This window comes from Chionomys nivalis, chromosome 5 (assembly GCF_950005125.1).
Source record: "Chionomys nivalis chromosome 5, mChiNiv1.1, whole genome shotgun sequence".
NCBI lineage: Eukaryota > Metazoa > Chordata > Mammalia > Rodentia > Cricetidae > Chionomys > Chionomys nivalis.
This window is the reverse complement of record NC_080090.1, coordinates 38,888,567-38,908,147: the sequence shown is the minus strand read 5'-3', so window position 1 is coordinate 38,908,147 and position 19,581 is coordinate 38,888,567.

The following is a 19,581-nucleotide window of genomic DNA, read 5'->3' as shown; positions in this document are numbered from 1 at the left end:
GTACTGCTGGAAAACAAAAACCAGCAGCTTTGTGCTTGATGCTTAAGAGCGTTCATTACATGCCCAGGAAAGAAGTAAGAGATTCAGTCTTTCCTATCCCTCCCTTATTTGAAAGAAAATTCTCCTCAGAAAGGGTGGCACTACTAGGACATGTGGCCTTGTTGAAGTAGGTGTGGCCTTATGGAGGAAGTGTGTCATTGTGGGGGTAGGCTTTGAGGTCCCCTATGTTCAGTCTACTTCCTCTGGCATAGACCCATTCATGTTTTCTTTTGGTAAGAAATAGTGTTTCTTTAACCAGGATCTATTCAACCAGTTATTGACTCACTGGAAAGCCCCTATGCCCTGACTAATTGTCTCAATATCCTGGAACGCTTAAATGTTTGGAATCACCATTCATTCCTTTCATTGTTTTTCCTTTGCCTATTTCTCAAATTAATCAATAGGGAGAAGACTGGGAGGGTGATCCTCAGACAACAAGAAAAAACCAGGTTAAACTCCCATTAGAGATACAAGTCAGAGGCTCTTGTGGTACCAAGTCCTTGTTTATTGGGTTTGGGTAATGGAATGTCTTTACAAAAGAGTTTATTTCGCTTTGTTTGTGTGCTATTGGGAATATTTCTTTGCAAGCAATGCTCAGAACCCTCAATTTGATTTCTAGCAGCACTAAATAAAAACACAAATAAGTGTAATATAAACATGGAATACTTTTATAAAACTTAAAATTAGTTGAAGATTAAAAGGGAGAACACAATAAAAGAAAAATGTGCAGTCTTCTTGGCTGTGAAGAATGACTAATATTACAAAGTCAGTTATCTTTATTAATTAGCATTACTATAATAACACATATGCTAACTATAGAAGAGTGTGTGATCTTAGACTGTCTATCAAAATTTGATCTTGCTTTTTGTAATTAAATGAGTGAATTGCAACACAGTATTCAGAAGTAAATACAAAAGGGGGGTTAGGCATCACAGTGTATGAAACTATGGAAGAAATATTGAAAGCATTCTATAAATCTGTCCTTCCACATGTGGGTATTAGGTATCAAACTCAGGCTGTCAGCCTTGGCAACAAAAGCTTTTACCCATTAAGTCACCTCCCACCCAGACCTCTTTATGATTCTTCTTAATTAATCTTAAAATCTAACACTTCATAATTTCATCATATTTACCCCACTATCCATACAGTGTTGAAGGTCCCCGTTAACATTCCTTCATGATTTTAGACAACCACATTAGTGAGATTTGTTCCCTAGTTTTCTTTCTTTTCTTTTTCTTTCTTTTGTACCTTTAGAGCCTGTCCTGGAACTAGCTCTTTTAGACGAGGCTGGTGATGAACTCACAGAGATCCGCTTGCCTCTACCTCCTGAGTGCTGGGATTAAAGACATGTGCCACCACTGCATGGTTTGTCCTCCAATTTTCAATGATTATATATATATATAGCACCTGACAGGTGACTTATTTGATATATAAATTTAAAGTGTTCATTTCTTGCTTTTGTCATTATTAGTGAATACTTGAACTTACAAAGCCCTATTAACTATTGCATCATTCATAAAAGAAGAAAGGTTTTGTTGAGTACACACCTTGAAGCAAATCAGTCTCACGACTATCAGACACCACTGGGTTTATCATGTGCCTCTTTATTTATGGGTTGGGAATTTTATATTCTGCATTTTTATTGAAATATTTGAAAAGACTTTCCCCATTCTTTTTTGCCAAATCTTTCAGATTTTTTTTCTGTTGATCAATTTGACTTTTTTTTTTCTTAACAAACCATTCTTTTCCTTTAGGAAGCCAGTCACTTATTACATTTGGAGATGTGTTGCTTAATTTTGCAAGTGTCTAGAACTTTGTCTGAAGTAACACATTTAAGCAGCATGTGACTACTCAAAAGGGAAAACAAGTAGAAAACATTTTCAAAAAAGTTATTTCAAAAGTCAACTATGTTTCTTATAGAAAAGCAGAGTATTTAGCTCTCTGCCACATAAATTCGGTATTTAAAATATTTTAGTGCATCATTTTTTGGATTTAAATCAATACAATTATGCAGATGGTCTGCATGTTTCTTACTATAATTATATTTAAATGTATATGCTCTTTAATTATGGTACCAGTGTTGTGTTTATTTTAACAATAATTGGTGAATATCTCCATTTTAATATGTTTCTCAAGACAGAAACTGGCATACTACATTATTGCTCTTTTTTCACGGTGCTTCCCCTTTTAACCCAGATAGATCTTTTCTAAAGTTCACAGTTCATCTTCTCTGATATTGTATGTCAGTCTTTACTTACCAAAGTTCTCATCTAACGCCACTTCACGCACAAACTATTCTAACGTAATTCAAACAGGAGACACCTTCACTTACTCATATGATGTGTATTTATTCAGTTCTTATCTGTTCACTATGTACACCTGTCAGAATAGCAAAAATAAAAACAAAACCAATGTATTAAAATTGTTTGTATTATATATTAATCTTCTGCTCGGATAGAGTCTCCTGTGAGTCATAACTAACCACTATCAATAGTTGAATAGTTTACATAACACATTTCAGAACAATAGTAAATGAATCCCTAACTCATGTAGACATTTGACAAAATTTTCAATAATGTTTTTGAAACACCGCTACATTAAAAAAAGCTCCCGCTTTAGAGATTTGCAAAATAATTGATGGAGACAAAATGCACCATGTAAGGATTCAAATGTATTTGAGGAAGAATTATCTCTTTTCTGTATATTTTCTGATATGAAACTAGGTATGATTAGTCTTTCAAAAGCACAGAATGACAGTCAATTTTATTTAAGCCACTGTTGTTATCCTGGGAGTGAATACATGAAATGGCACCATTGTGGATAAGTTAGAATGCAGGAGTTGATTTCTCAAAGGTGGCCTCATTTGATGTCAAATTAGAGGATTCATCTGCTAGACATCAAGACCGTTTTCCACCAGGTACAAAACATCACAGACGCGTGTAATCCAATCACATCACCAGCCAAAGATCTCATTAACAGGAGGAGCGTTGTCAGGAATGTGTCCGTGAATTGTGACAATGACAGCTAGGCTGTTCCTTCCAATTACATAATTATTTCTACTTCTTAACTTTGTCATAAATAGGAAAATCCCAAGATAAATGACTCAAGGAACCACTTTTTTTTCTTTGCATGTTTTCAAAAAGAAAGAAAATACTCGTAGCTCTAATGAGGGAGGTTTTCTCCTGTCCTACATCTAGAATTTTAGCATAGCCAATGTGTCACTATCAGTTATTACATTTCAGTAGGTAAGAGGGCTGAAATGATGGCTCAGGGTTCATGAGCACTTGCTACTCTTGTAGAAGATCCATGTTCAGCAGCAAGCCACCATGCATGACAGCTCATACCCAGCACCCGTGCTTGGCAGCTCACACCAGCTGTAACTCCTCCATGTTCTGCAGGCAGCATCATGCCTGGCAGCTCACACCCAGCACCCATACCAGGCAGCTCACACCAACTGTACCTCTAATTTCAGGAGATCCAATGCCCTCCTCTGACCTCTGCAGGCACTCATGTGCATGTACACAGACACATGTGCCTCTCCCCCCACACAAACGGAGAGAGGAGAGAGACACAAATAAATCTTATTTTATTAAAAGATGTATATGAGAGAATAGAGAAAAAAAGAAGGAAAAAATGTACGAGGAGTTGAACATCCGTCCCTTTTCTTTCCAATCAAAGCTTCCACCAAGGATAAAACTCACAGACTGTGTGTCACTGCACCGAGATTACATTCCCAGATAATCTAACTGTAAGTTTTTAAAGTCATTCTATAGTTTAAATGGGAGACCTGAGAACATCAGTGAACAGCTTATCAAAACACCAACATACAAAAACCGAAATTCAAAGGCAGTTTCTTAGAAGTTTGTTGTTGTTTTGGTTTTGTTTGTTTGTTTGCTTTGCATATTGTCCTTTACTTCAAACTACAGAAGATTCATCTTCCAAAGTCAGTCTGCCTCTTAGTTCATAAAATCCATCATGAAGGTAGCTGAGATAATGTGATACTAAACTTTAGGTCAGTCTAGTTCCATATGGAATGAGACCCAGTCTCAAAGGAAAAGAAAGGAAATAGAGGAAATTTGGCTAGACTGAGAGCCAAGGCAAACAGACTGCAGGAAGGAGGCAGGAAGATGTTCAGGGGTTTCAAGTTATTGGCATGCTACCCCATTGGATACTTCAGAAAATCTTCTAAACTCATGTACCTGCTTCCACAGATAGAGTATTCTGACTCTTCATTTAACACAGGTTCCATGCAAATACAAAATATGAAAAAATATAATCAATTGAAAATATTTTATTAAAGACTGACATAAGTGAATCTTTTTAGCTAAATAAGAAGAATGTCACCTTTAAGGTATGTTAAAATGATTGAGCATACGGCATATTTATAAATATTTTTCTTATATGCTCAACTTTCATTTGTAAGTAACCTTGAAATAAAGTGATGAATTAAATGTGAAATAAGTATGTCTTCTTTGAAAAATGCATATTGAAATGAATGATCAATAACCAGATAAGGTGTTTTTGAAGGAAAAACTCAGGAGTAGGTTGTGAAACCTTTAAAGGGAATACAAACATCCCAAAGAAAGAGAAGACAAAACTAAACTCAGAAGTAAAATCTAATAGCATAAACCGGTAAAAATCAAGCTAACTCACAGGAGAAGGTGTGCTTTCAGACTGGGTGTTTTCCTAGTGAAATGAAAGACCTGACCAAATTTGCTGGCCTAAAATTAATCTGTGTGGGTGTGACTGTGGAAAAATAAAGACTTATTGTGGGGGTTCTCTGTATGGTCAAGATCCACACTTTGAATTTTGTATGAGTGAATTTATCAAGTATTTAGCAAACCAGGAAAAAACAATAAATAGTGGCTAGATAGATAGATAGATAGATAGATAGATAGACAGACAGACACATGCATACAGAGCAGAGCAAAACATTAAACCAGGGACTCAATACATCCAACAGAAATTGACTGGAATGTCCTCTTAAGGCAACCAGCTGGAGTTGCCTGTTGAGTTTTAAGCAGAGCAGAGAGTTCTTGGTAGAATCTCAAAAAGAAAGAGCAAGTAAGAGCAGGATGGTGAGATTGCCAAACAAGGAATTTGCACATACTGAGAAGAAATGCACTGGGAAGACCCTTTGTGGTAGCCAGGTAGTTTTCCCAATTGAGCGGGTCCAGGCAGAGCATAGTGATCCCCTGGTTGTGTCTTCTAACAAAAGAACAAATGTCAGGGGATGGATATATTGTTAGATCGGATGCTCACAAAAATACAGCAGAAATACACTGGGGAAGTTGATTCCATCAACTGGAGTTCTTGATTGAGCCTTCTCTCTCTTTGGATGATCTTCCCATAGCTGAGTGCCAGCTCTTCTTTCTTATCCGAGGCACTTTTATATCATCAATAAATAATAACATATTTTGGAAGCATTTTTTTTTTTTTTTTTTTTTGTCTGTGTCCTGGAGGGCACATTCTTACCTTTATTTTGAACTGTTCTTCTCTCCCTTTTGTGACAGAGTTAGTTAGGGGAGCATCCCATTCCTAGATAAGGAGTTTTAGAGGACAATCAACATAAACACACTTGCTCTAAACCAGCTTCGAGAGCAGCTACTCAGTGAGCTCAAGAAAAACACATTATTTTATCAAAATAATTTATATTCTAAGTGGACTTTACCTAGAACCTATTCTGGATGTGGGAGAGGAAATGTCTCCTCCAAGGATTTTCTTTCTACAACAGAAGGCAACCACTTTTGCAATCTACCATGGACCAGTTTGTTGGTCTCCTTGTGACCTCACTACCTCCCATGCAACTGAGGACAAGAGAGAAAAGAGAAATGGGTAAAATATAAATGCTTTCCAATCTTGCTAATGTCACCCTGTAATGGAGCTCTGTGAAAATTCAGTGTCAAGAAATGCCATTATAAAGCCCACTTCATTGAGTTAACAGAAGGAAATCCAAACTTCATATTTATTTGTTCAATGGTGTATTTATTTATATATATTTTTTGGCACTGGCATCTGAGTTTAGAAGCTTTATGCAGGCTAAGAGAACATTCTGCAGCTTAGATGCACACTAGGTTTCCTCTCACTTTTTGATAACCTTTGACTTTAAGGCAGCATCTTGATGTTTTATCCAGGCTGGCTTCAATCTCCCTATGTAGAGCAGGCATACCTTAAACTGACTATACTTCTGCTTCATTCATTCAAACTGCTGGGGTTACACGTATTCTCCATGCTGGGTGACTCCTTTTATATGTTACATGTGATAGTCAAAAAGGAACTGCATTTACATCACGTAAGGATATATTTGATGTAAAATCTTTCATAAACATACAATTATGCCGTGTTGTCAAATCTACGAAGGTCAGAAATTCAAAGAAGCGTGTTTAAAATCAACAAAAGAAATCATCACAGCACATGTTTAAGAGTAGAGCAAGGATCCTGATGAACATAGCATCAGACATCAGATGTCTGAGATACTGGACATTTTGGGAAGAGAGTAGAATCTACTGAAAAGTTCTTAATTGGAGTAGAAGAGAATCTATGGGCTGCAAAACTAAACTCAAGATGAGTGCAATCAAAAGGTGAGCTGCTGGCACACAGAGAAAAGTACAGAAGCACACACAAGATAATGGTGAGACTTGATTTCTACACACAAACACAAAATAGCTAAGAAGCTAAATAGATAATAAAATAGTTTTAAATCCATGTTTTTTTTTTTAAAAAAATTTTCAACGTGAAATTTTAGGAATCCCATAGTAACTATTTTGAACACAGTAAACAACTCAGGTTTTCTCGTCAGAGGTTATTTGAAATGTTTTAAATTTTATGATGCTGACTTTGACCATCATCAGATCAAGCTACATAAATGTCTCGGCTTCTCAGCTATTCTTGACCAACCTGTTGATTTTTGTTATAGAGCCTAGGCTACGGGGTTAGCATGCTTCACCCTTTTTCACGAGAATTGTTCATTGCATGGGGAGAAGAGAAGAATGAAATAGAATCTAAGTTCAACCGAATCTGCAACCTAGGAGGTATTTGTTATGCAGCAGTAGCTCTCAAAGCTTATAAAAAATGAATCTTTGAAGTTAACTTCAATAAGAATATGTCTCTTTAATACAATAGCTTTTTTCTTTTTCTTTTCTTTTTTTTTTTTCGAGACAGGGTTTCTCTGTAGCTTTGGTGTTGTCCCGGAACTAGCTATGGTAGACCAGTCTGGCCTCGAACTCCCAGAGATCTGCCTGCCTCTGCCTCCCGAGTGCTGGGATTAAAGGCGTGCGCCACCACCGCCCGACAATACAGTAACTTTTAAGTCCAAATCTTAGAGCAATCCAAAAGATTTGTAACTCATATAGCTATATTCATTTTAAGTAAAAAGTGAAATTGATGTTAAAAAATAACCTATAGCATTAAAAGGTATAATTCAAATGGTACAATTACGCTCACTCTATAATGTTTAAGTAGAATTAGTTAAATATAATTTAACTCATAGTTACCAGAAAAAAATCAGCTTAAATGTATTTTATTAAAATTTCATGTTATATGGGTAAATATGTATATAAACTCCTGCCTTCAATAATAAAAGTTTAAATATACCAATTTAGATTTTTTTCTAGATTTAATTACTGAATACTAGTGAATACTTTGGGGAAAAGGGTTTGGTCATATGCATATTAGTTCTGTGTTGGTATAATCATTCAAAAAGCAAATTTAGAAATAAAATAATAGCACCTTTGTATATTGGTGCATGATGATTTACCTTAATCCAAAATTCTGCAAAGGCAGCTTCTATCAACACAGGCATTCAGTGGGCAAACACAGTGGCAGTTTGAAATCAACAGGGGCTCAGTATTTACTCTGTTCAGTAGCAAATGGTGGGAATATATTAATATACTGAACTGCCTAACTGCTTAGATAAGCCTTCATCTCTCATGGTAATAAATAGTTCACACATACCCTTCATGTATCCTCTCTACTGTGTTTTTATAATTATCATGGCTCCATTTATAATTTGAAGATTTATCCAGATGGAAATGAATACATAATATTTCATCTGTTAAAAACTGTTACAAGATTAAAAGAACAGTAAAGTAAAGGGAGTGTGTTTTGTGAGACCAAATGCTTTATACAGGATGTAGAATGATGGCTGTTTCAAAGGACTAAAGATCAGGAAGAGGACCAGGCATTTAAAAGCATCCCAGGCACTTCGGTGCCTGTGCCAACTTGGGGTCAGCTAATAGAAAAAGATTGAACTGGGTGAAATGAAAGAGAAAGAAGGGCCACATGACTTAGGCCTTTTGTGTCATGTAAGGATGTCAACTTTTATCCAGAATGGGATTTCGAGCCAAAGAATGGACAATTTGACATTTGCTGTAAAGAGTGTAACACTAACCTCTTTGTTGGTAATTGAGTAGCTATAGGATGTCACAGCAGACCAATGTTGGGAGCTGAGAACCCTCCTGATCCTAAATTTCTGGTAAACAACTTTTAATGCTTGCAGTTATTCTGAGCACGAGACCCCCAGGAGTTCCTGATGGCAGAATAGTGGTTTCTAGTGGGTTGGCTGGGGCATGGCTATCAGTTAAGGATCCCTATATAAGTGGCTCTGGTACACAATAAAGGGGGCATTATTGGGGCATTCTTGCTTCAAGGATGACCCATGTCTCTGTCCGTCTGTGAATCTTTGTGTGTTTTAATGTCCAATCACTTGCCCGGTTCACAAATTGTATGGTAGTGCATAGAGCACACATGGGTGTGGTGTGCTACAGACCAGGTGAGAAATGATGAGTCACTCTGGACATATTTTGAAAGTAGGCTCTTATAACTGGCTGATTTGTAGTATGTATACATGAGAAAAAAAACATGTTCAAGCATAACACACACACACACACACACACACACACATATATATATCCCATAATACTAAAAGAAGCTTACTGTCAACCACGAATTATAATGCTCACTAGATAGATGAAAGTGTGCCTGGTACTTGGATCTTAAAAATTGTCCAGGGTATTATAATTAAAGAAATATTAAATTGCATGGTGATATCATACAAGGCTATTAGTCAGTGTTTTCTAAAAGAATAGAATGTATAAAATATATACATACATATTATATATGTGTGTGCTTGTTATATATGTGTATATATACATGTGCATGGTTTATTAGCATGACTTATATAAAATGTGGTCCAGGTAGTCCAACAATGGCTGTCTTATGACAGAACAGCTGAGAATTTTATTGTTTTTCAGTCCATGAGGCTGGATGTCTCTGCAATCTCAGTCTGGTGCTGAGGTCCTGGAGGATTCCTGGAAAGCAGCTGGTCTTCAGTCTATGTTAAATCCTGAAGAAGTTGTACTTAATACCAGCCATAAGCAACTAGAGAGGTGAGTTTGCCAGCAAGAGTGATTAGCAAGTAGAGAAAAAGAAAATCCGTGTTTCTTTCTTCCATGTCCATATATGTGGGTTGCCACAAGAAGGCAAGACCCAGATTTGGAGTTGGTTTTCATGCTTCAAATAATCTGATTAAGAAAATTGCTCACAGAGGTACTCAGAAGATTGGGTTGTAATTGATTCCACATATAGTGATGCTGAACAATTACGATTAGCCATCACAGTTATGCAGAGCCAAGGATTCTCATGCTGCATTGAATAAGTTTATTGTAAAGTACCTTTTAAGAAATATTAGAAAATTTTCCCATCTTAAAGGAATCTGTGCTCTGCATCAGAAGTCACCCAGTTAAATATAAGTTTTCCCAGGATAATTCAGCAATTTAACTGGTGTAGGAATTGCAAAGGAAGAGACGGTGGAATATAAAGAAAAAGTGCCTAACTTGAACTGAAAAAAAAAAAAAAGATCAGGAAGAATTAGCAAAGGAAATGACATAGTAAGTCTGGAAGGAGGGTAGAAGGGATACTGCACAGAGAACAATAAAAGGGAGGGAGACATCCACAAGAAACATAATAGGGTTCTTAAATTGGACTAGGGGACATTGCATGTTGTGAACGTTTCTAAAGAATCAATTCTCACCACAAATACCACATGCCTAAATAAAGGACCAAAAAAACAGTTGGATTTAAGTTAAAACATGCATGCGTGGTTTATATTTTATTTTCAGCATCTTGGAAAATATTTTTATTATAAATAGCCCTGCTGATTTTGAAGACACCGCTGCTTTGATGCAATACCAGCCTGTCTCCGGCAAGTTGTCAACGCTGAATGCAGTATTTAAAATGGTCACTCAATCAGCACCACCTGCTCATTAAAGTATTTTCTCGAGCAGAGAGGTGCTTGGGAGCTCATGCATTTATTGATGCCATGCAAATTTGCTAAGCTTTAAAATCTCCTCACCAAGACGACAGGATCACCCTTTACCTTTGCTCTTTCCCCTCTTTTCTAGAGACAGGAGAGAGAAGTTTCTTTTCAGTCACAATTCGGCTTTCATCTATGAAAAGTCAATTAAGGCAGAACAAAAGATAAATAATGTAAAGTATACAGAAATAAAATGGGCATTTTCCCTCAAGAAAGCTGTGCTATATTTATTCCCAAGAACACCGAGAAGTTAATTTTATAGTCCCTATGGAATCTTTCTGAAAAAAAGAACTGCTGTGTCAAACATTAATTTATTACAACAAAGGAATTGTGTCAACTAGAATTTCATGATTTTAAGGTTCTGGCTTAATTATCGGACCATGCATTAAGTAATTAGCAAAACTGAAAGTTTAAAGAAATAAGGTAAGCCAACCACTGAGTGTGTAGGTACTGATTAAAACAGCTTTAAACGATTAAAAGTTTAAAAAAAGTCAATGGACAAAACCACATTAACTGGCTAGTTATAGGCACAACTTATTATTTCTCCTTAAAGTATGTAATTTACCCAAGGGGGTAATAGAAACAATGAATGCTGGGCTCTGGAAAAATCTGAGTTTACCTTTTGGAAGCATGAAAGGATTCCTGGGAATCTCTTCAGAATGTCCTCTTCTGCACCCATCTTATGCAGTGAGATAAGAATTAATCTCTATTTTACAACATTTTGCAATTCAGGTCCTAGCATATATCAATGCTAAAAGTAACGTTTCCAAAAGATGACTCTTATATTCATGCATATATGTTTTAATTACAGTGTGTGTGTGTTTGTGTATGTCTGTGTGTGTGCCCACCACAATGAGCACTCGGAAATTAGAGTACAACTTTCAGGAGTGAATTCTCTTCTTTAACCACATAGGATGCAGGAATAAGACACCTTTATACACTGAGTCATCTCAATGACTATTATCTGCCATTTAAAAATACATATTTAACATGTGACAACTTTCCAACATAACAACTCACCAATACTAATTACATAAAGAAAGGAAATAGTCATTTTTGTGTAATTATACCAGACCAACGATCTTCCCACCAGATGCCACTCCTCACAATAACAGATGCTGCAGATGATACAATGAATTCTTCCAACTGCTTCCAACAAAGTAGTTAAAACAATCCCTAATCAGGTCTGATCGCATCCAGCTGTTTTTCATAATGCAAGGAGCTAATTTTCTTTACTTCACATGATAATTGCTATTTTCTGAACTGTCCTAAGTACCTATCAACCCAAAGCTTTAGAATTCTTTTGCTATGTAGATTCCTTTAAACCAATCTTTTAGAAAGGTTTGGAGAAATACCATTTCTACTGTGAATGCAAGCATGTCTGTGTGGTTTCACATTTAATACTTAGAAACGTGTCTTTGTACATTACTTTGAATGTCTTCATGGTAGAAAGAACTAAACATAGAATAGTTTCAATGATATGTGTCTAAGTCCCATTTTCTTGGCAATGCTATTTCATGGTTTTTATGTAGAAACTTGTCCCATTTAACTGCTACTGTCACATTTAGTAACTGCATGACTAGTTTCCAGAGGAGGAGGAAGAATATACCAGTATACTTATTTTACTCAATTGAGAATATAACTTTCATGTATTCAAACATTGGACAAATCAACCAACCAATATTGAATTCCAGAGCGTAATACAATGCTGGCTACTGTGAAGAACTCCAAAATAAGTTTGCACAGTCTTCAAACAGTTGGTCCTAACCTGAAAGATGAAAAGTAGGAATAAGAAATGATACAGCAAGGCTACAAAGCATAATGAAAGGGAATTCAGAGAAATTAGCACTGAAGAACTCATTCATCAGTGAATTGCTTTTTACATTGGATGCTGACATATTTTCATCTCTTAACACAAATTTATGCATATCCTCTCATATTATTCTCGAGTTCTAGGACTAAGAGACAAAGTTGGGAGGTCATTGAGATTAAGTGTTTTTAGTCAATGTTCTATTGTTGTGAAGAGACACCGTTGTTGGAGTAAAGCATGATTAATTAAAAACTCAGGAAGAGCCGGGCGGTGGTGGCACACGCCTTTAATCCCAACACTCGGGAGGCAGAGACAGGCGGATCTCTGTGAGTTCGAGACCAGCCTGGTCTACAAGAGCTAGTTCCAGGACAGGCTCCAAAACCACAGAGAAACCCTGTCTCGAAAAACCAAAAAAAAAAAAACCACTTCAGGAAGAGAAACTGGAGTTCAACCTGAAGACCACTGGCTCTTACCTCGACTTCAGTCTGAACATGGCAATCCTGCCTCCAGGAATCTCAGAATGAGACTGATACTCCTGTCTCATTCCTGTTTTACATTCCTCTCTAGGGTTGGGATTAAAGGCATGTACTGTCCAGTTTCTATAGCAACTAGTGTGGCTACTGGGATTGAAGGTATGTGTTACCACTGTCTAGTTTCTAAGACTGGCTACTGGGGCCATTTTACTCTCTAATCTTCAGGCAAGCTTTATTTATTAAACTACAAATGAAATGTCTCTACATATTTTAACACAGTGTGAACCCTGAGACTGCCTTATTTACTGGAAAATCCTGATTCTAGTTGTGGTGTGGCTTAGTTCTAGCACACACGTTTAACCCAAGAGCTTTCTGCCTGAATGTTGAAAACAGGCTTGAATAATGTCAGCCATAGGTTAGAAACAGAGCAAACAACCAGTTGATAGAAAACAACCAGAGAGTAAGAGGGAGTCAGCCAGACAGCAGATAGAGAGATATGCAGGAAGTAGAAGTGAGTTTTGTTTGAGAAGGAGTAGTTTTCTTCTGGGACCTTGGTGGAACAGGAAGGTAAGCCAGGTGTTTGCTCTGCCTCTCTGAGCTAATAGTTTTTCACCCTAGCATCTCACTACTGAGTCTTTAGTAAAATCAAACAATTGAGATTTAGATAAAAATCACATTTGACACTCCAATACAATCATACAGAAAGAGAAATCACCGTGGATAACCTGGGAAGCCACCAGATTTGCTAAGACACTTGGGACATCCTCAAGAAGAAAGTTAAATAATATTAAGTGAAAAATATTTCTCCCTTTAAGCATGGGACATATAACACAGGGCATTAGGAGCCTGTATAATAATGTTATACTAGATGGCTTAAACATTGGCAAAAAACTTCCAATAATACCTCAAAAGCAAGAGACTTTAGTTTATAAAAAGAACTATTTTGATTCTCTTCATATAGTAAAGGGACACCAATTTCTGGAGCCCCTACATTCTATACTGATGGAAATAAATCAGGAAAAGACTGGTTAAAAATAAGTTAAGTGGCTCAAAGCCCTTATGGTTCAGTTCGAAAATCAGATTTATGCCATTTTTAGGCTATTATTAGATTTTCCTGAATCTTTTAAGGTAGTTACTGACTCTGAATATGTAGTAAGAGTTGTTTTACATTCTGAAACCATTGACCTTATTCCGGATGATTCACAATTAACTTTGTTATTTATTCAACTACAACAAGTAATCTGAATTAGAAATCATCCATTGTATATAACACATATCAGACCCCATATGGATCTAACAGGCCCTCTAGCACAAGGATAATGATGAAATTGATCAGCTAGAAGGAATTGTGCTCGAAGCTTCAAAATTTCATAAGAAACACCATGTAATGACAAAGGTTTGAAAGGGAATTTTTCTTTCTTTCCTTTTTTCATTAAACCACTGCATGGCCCATTAGCTCAAGCTTCATATTAGCTGACTCTTACATCTTAATTTAACCCATTGCTATTAATCTGTACATCACCTAGAGGTCGTGGCCTACCAGCAAAGTTCTGGCATGTCTGACTCTGGCCATGGCTCCATAGTATCTCCCTTACTCTGTCCTTCTTCCCAGTTTCTGTTTAGTTTTCAACACCCAGTTCTGTTCCCCTACAGCTCTGCTATAGGCACAAAGCAGTACCTTTATTAACTAATGAAAGCCACACGTATACAGAAGGATCCCCTACACCATTTCCCCTTTTCTGTTTAAACAAAAAGGAAGGCTTTAACTTTAACATAGCAAAACTACAAATAACAAAACAGGCATCAAGCAAGAATTAGAATTACAATATTTATATCTACTTTATCTTTTATCATAACTAAAAAAATTATACCTATCACTATAAATTCTTCAACTCCATCAAAGACTCAGAAGGATATAATATTACCTAAGTAAACAGGAAGTACATTGTAAGAAATGACAGAAAAATCTCATTGCCTGGACAGTCACCCAAAGTTCAATCTTCAGCTTATCACATAACAACAAACCAATGAATTTATAAGGAAATGTACTACTTTTCCTTTGCATAACCAAATTTCATTATGTGCATGAAGTAACCACAAAAATACTTAAAGAAATGATGGGTTATGTCTATCCAATTTAATGATTTAATCACAGTAAATGATTTGATCAGTAACTAGTCGACAATATTCAATTCTAGTTACTACCAAATCTCTTCTTACAGTCAATCCTATAAGAAAATGGCAATCATAAAGCCTCGTGGAGAAAAAAATGGATGATTATTTTCTCAAAACCAACTATCTATCTAGTCTTAAAAATAGTTAGCACTCATTTATATTCCCTCTGGGTTTTCAAAGATAAAGTATTAAACCTCGATTATGCATGGCCAAGTGTAAGTGAAACTTCAAAAACCTCAATGAGACAGCAGAAAATTAGGTCTTTTAAGTAGAAAGTCTACAACACAAAGAAATCTTTTTAAATTGTATCATTAAATGGTACCTAATTCACTAGGCCCCACATAGAAATGACTAAATATTTAGGAGTAGAACCTTAGAAACAAACTCAATATAGTTGCAGAAAATTGCAAATATTGAAGTGCTGAAGCATCTAGAAATCTTAACAATTCTAAATTTACTTATGAGGAAGTTGGGTAAATAAGCAAAAAATTCTAGTCCATATCCAGATAAAACCAAATAAATTAGCCGATATAGCAAACACGGACTGAACCTCATAAAAACACTTCCCACTCAGAAGGGAAAGGCAGGTTGATCTACATGTGTTTAAGGCCAGCTTGGTCTACAGTTCAAGGAGAACTCAGAGAAACAAGGGCTACTCAGAGAAACTCTGTCTTGAAAACAAAACAACAAACGCTCACTTCCCACCAATTATGTGAAATACGTAAGGAAGGGAGATGTTGCTAAAGGATCAAATGAACCAGTGTTTCCTCAGACATAGACCATCAATAAAGAGACTAAAACAGTGGGCATTAAAGAAGAAATTAGCATACAATTTAAATAATCAGTTATGGCAAGCTGGGCATCAACATCTCCCTTTCCCATGTAGTTTGATGTTTGAAGCTGCTTGCACGTTCCTGATATTCATTTGGGATCCTCCTAAGCTCATTTCACATCTGTAGTGACTTCTCTGATAGTTTAGTAGTCACCTAGAGGCTCAGCAGGGAGTTTTCCAAATTCAAGGGGTAAATCTGCCTCTTTACCTGTATAACTGTGTTTTTGAAGTACAAATAAATGGAAAGGCAATGAGCTATATCAAATCCCTTTTGATATATATGGCGAGATCAAAGTAGTATATTAATGATGATAAATTATCTCATGTTAAAATGTTAATTGAAATTAGCATGTCAGCTGCTGAGACAATAACCTAAAAAGATATAAACACAATAAGTAAATTGGACTTGGTTTATTTGTAGTGATCTTATCCTAGAGCTCTGTCAAACTCATCTATCCACTAGAAATATGAATCCCTGTTATTGTTAATTCATTGGAATTATGTCATGCCATCTGCAAGGTGGGAGGCAGCTTGCTTTTATCTCAATATAGATTTTTATGTAGCCAGTGCAGTTTAAATATTTTCATTATAAAATATCCTGTTTCCTTATTCATAAATTATGCTGGTTTGTTATTTCCGAGGAGTTTTTACCTTGTACTCAGGACTTGAGTTTTATTGGATAATCCCCGAGAATTTAATTTAAATGATCCTGTAGCTATGTAGCACATTACTGGAAGCAGGAACTGTTTTCCATTTGATGGTAAACAATTTAATGATGACTAATCATCCATTTTCCTAAATAAATTACAGTGAGGTCAATAAAGAATGAGCTGGTGGCAGTAACTGCTCGTAGAAGATAAGGAGTAAACTAATGAGACTGACAAACTTACCCCAAACATTGGCTCTTCAGGACTGCTGCAACACCCTCTCCTCACAGACATACCAGCCAGACTCATTTTGTAAGTTCCCCTTTAAAGCCCACTAGTCTATGGTCTAAAATCTCCTCAGCCCTCCCTTCTATTTCTTTTTTCAAGTGCCTTATAAATTAGGGGTGGTGTGCAGTGGCAAAGTGCTTACCTACCAGGCATGTGGCTCTTGGTTCAACCCCCAGCAATGGAAAACAAAGATTTATTGTCTGTATTTAAGGCAGCCAACATAGTATTTTAACATGTGCATGCATAGTAAAGAAATTTGTAGCAGAGCTGCCAGACTCCATTATCTAAGAGTTGCTTTTCTTTCGGCATATTAAGAGAATTCAAAATCTGCTCTCAACCCATTTGTAGCATAAAATGTAGTGTTAGCTGTTAGTAACTGTAGCCCTGGTATCTTGTGCTTAATATCTAGATTTACTCACTTGAAATTCCATGCTTTTACTATTTTATTCCAACTCAGAAACTACAATGGAATTAGAATAAATGAGTGAACAGCTGGAGACTTGGTAAGAGCAAAATAGAGTTCTATTACATAAGGGGTATGTATATCATTCATATAAAAAGTGATGGAGAATATTATCAGTCTCTACTCTGTGATCTCACCTTCTCAGGACCTGTCACAATCAAACAAAAGCCGTCCTCTTCTGAAAGCCAGATAACACTCCATATATGACTTCTTGGGCTCTGACGTGTAGTATGGATGCATGTATATTCATCAGCTCCTGTAAGAGAAAAGGTAAATTATGGAGGAAAAGTTTGTTGATTTTTGACTCCCAACCTTTCCTAGTAGAAAAGGACAAGACTACCTTCAACTTGCATACTCTCCATAAATACCAACAAGTAAAACTTAGGAGACAGATCTCAAGCTTGTAACCTGTAGGGACATGAAGTATATAGGCCTACTAGTGAAAAAGCTGTGATTAATACCACGTCAGGTTTTGGATTCTGAAATGTTTAATTGGAAGTCAAATGAAAAGGATTATCATAGCACTCTGCTCTTGTGAGCATCATTTTATTCATTTATTAGAGGAGATTTTGACAGTATCTTTAGATAAAGATGTAATAACTGAGAAATTCTATATAGTTTATAAACCTAACTGTTTCACTGGTGTAGAAAAGGAACTACAGGTCAGTGTACACAGACCCAATGTCCTGAACGTAACCAACTACATATATCATAACATAGCTACTCTATGAAACATTCTAAATTGTAAAAATAAGTACAACAGAATATGTTCACATGATTGGATATACAAATATAAGAACAAGAAAACAAAAATGTACACTGGTGTTCAAAGACATGTTCATCAGTATCAAAATTAAACCACTCAAAATAATAGACATTTGATTAAATGAGAAGCATACAAAATAAAATCTTAAATAACGTGTAAAATCAAATTGTTTAATTCATCAGATAAAATCTTGTCATGAACAGAAAGTTATCCTCACACAAATGCAAGTATAATATTAAAGTTTATGCCTTATGATTGATTATTGTTCAAACATGCTCATCATATTAATTTTGCTGAAGTATTTTTGTAATATATTAACATTAGAAAAAGAAATACATTTTATCTTTACACTTTAATCCAGAATCCATGTCAAACTTTATTCTAATCCTTTGTCAGAACTTTTGGATTGCTTTTTAATGCTATTTCCTCTGTAAATGATGGGTGTTTTCATTTTGACTGTGTTTCAAAATCTTTAAGGCTCTTTTTTTTTCAATTTTTGTAATGGTTTGCTACATGGGTAGTGGTATTAGACAAGTCTGGCTCCTTCCTGATTTTAATAAAAATAGTCATACTGCCCCTCAACATGGGACATGAGAAATATTACAATTTAATGGGGGGAATAATTACTCTAAAAGTTGAGCACCATAAAATAATTTTATCATTCAATTATATAAAGTATATGTAATAATTTCAACATATAAATATGTTAATGCATAGTTAAGAGGATATTCTGACCAATTTTGAGGATATTTCAAAATTATCAGCCTTCTATCCATTAATGTGGAATTAGCACTTAGACTCCTCTAACATTGAAATGCCTTTCCTTCACTATTCACTATTACAATTAAACATACTACTGGATACAATTTTATTTTGTAGGTGATATAAATCAAAATTTTTCAAATTGTACTCATCAGTATCTACCTTTTATTAACACCATAATTTTCAGTTAAAGTACTGCTTTATTTATTCATTGAAAAACCATGAACCTTTAGCAATTATTTATTTTTTGAATATTTATTCAGATATGTACATAAAGCCATCTAGTGGTCTCAAGTTTAACTCTAACACAAATATTACAACTTTTGATGTTTCCTTTTCGGTCTGAGTTTCCATTTTTTTTAAGTTTGTTTTAATGATTTATGTCTTTATTTTTTTTTAATGATAAACTGATTGGCCCATAAACTCAGGCTTCTTATTAAGTCTTATAATTTATATTAACCCATAATTCTTATCTATGTTAGCCACTAATGATGTATGTCTTTAAAATGAATTGTCAATAGCTTCTTATTCTCTTACCATCTTCTTTACTTTTGTCTACAGCCATGTACTTGTTATTGATGAAATATCTCTGTCAGTTTTGATCCATCATAAGCCTTGTGGAATGTGAATTTGTTGGAGGGAAGAGAGTGGGGAATATTTTTTTTTCTATTTGTTCATTCTTGTCTCTCCTTTTTCCTGTTAATTCATTCAGTTTTTGATTTCTTAGGCTTGTTATGTAATCTTTATAAGAAGATTTTTTATTGTCATATCTATTAATATTTAGCTTCTATTTAAATGCCTCAGCTGCTGCTCTTCTTACCCTCTATGTTTCCTGTAGTCAGGGTGTTGACTGATGTTATTTTGCTGGTTTATTTCAGTGCTTAATTTGCTTCTTGTAGTCACAGACAGTGCAATTCTGTGTCCAATTTCAGGCAGCCCTTAACTTCTTTTTTTACTGTTTTTAATCTGTGTTCATGAGAAGTCTATTAACAGTTAATTGCAATGATTTGGTCA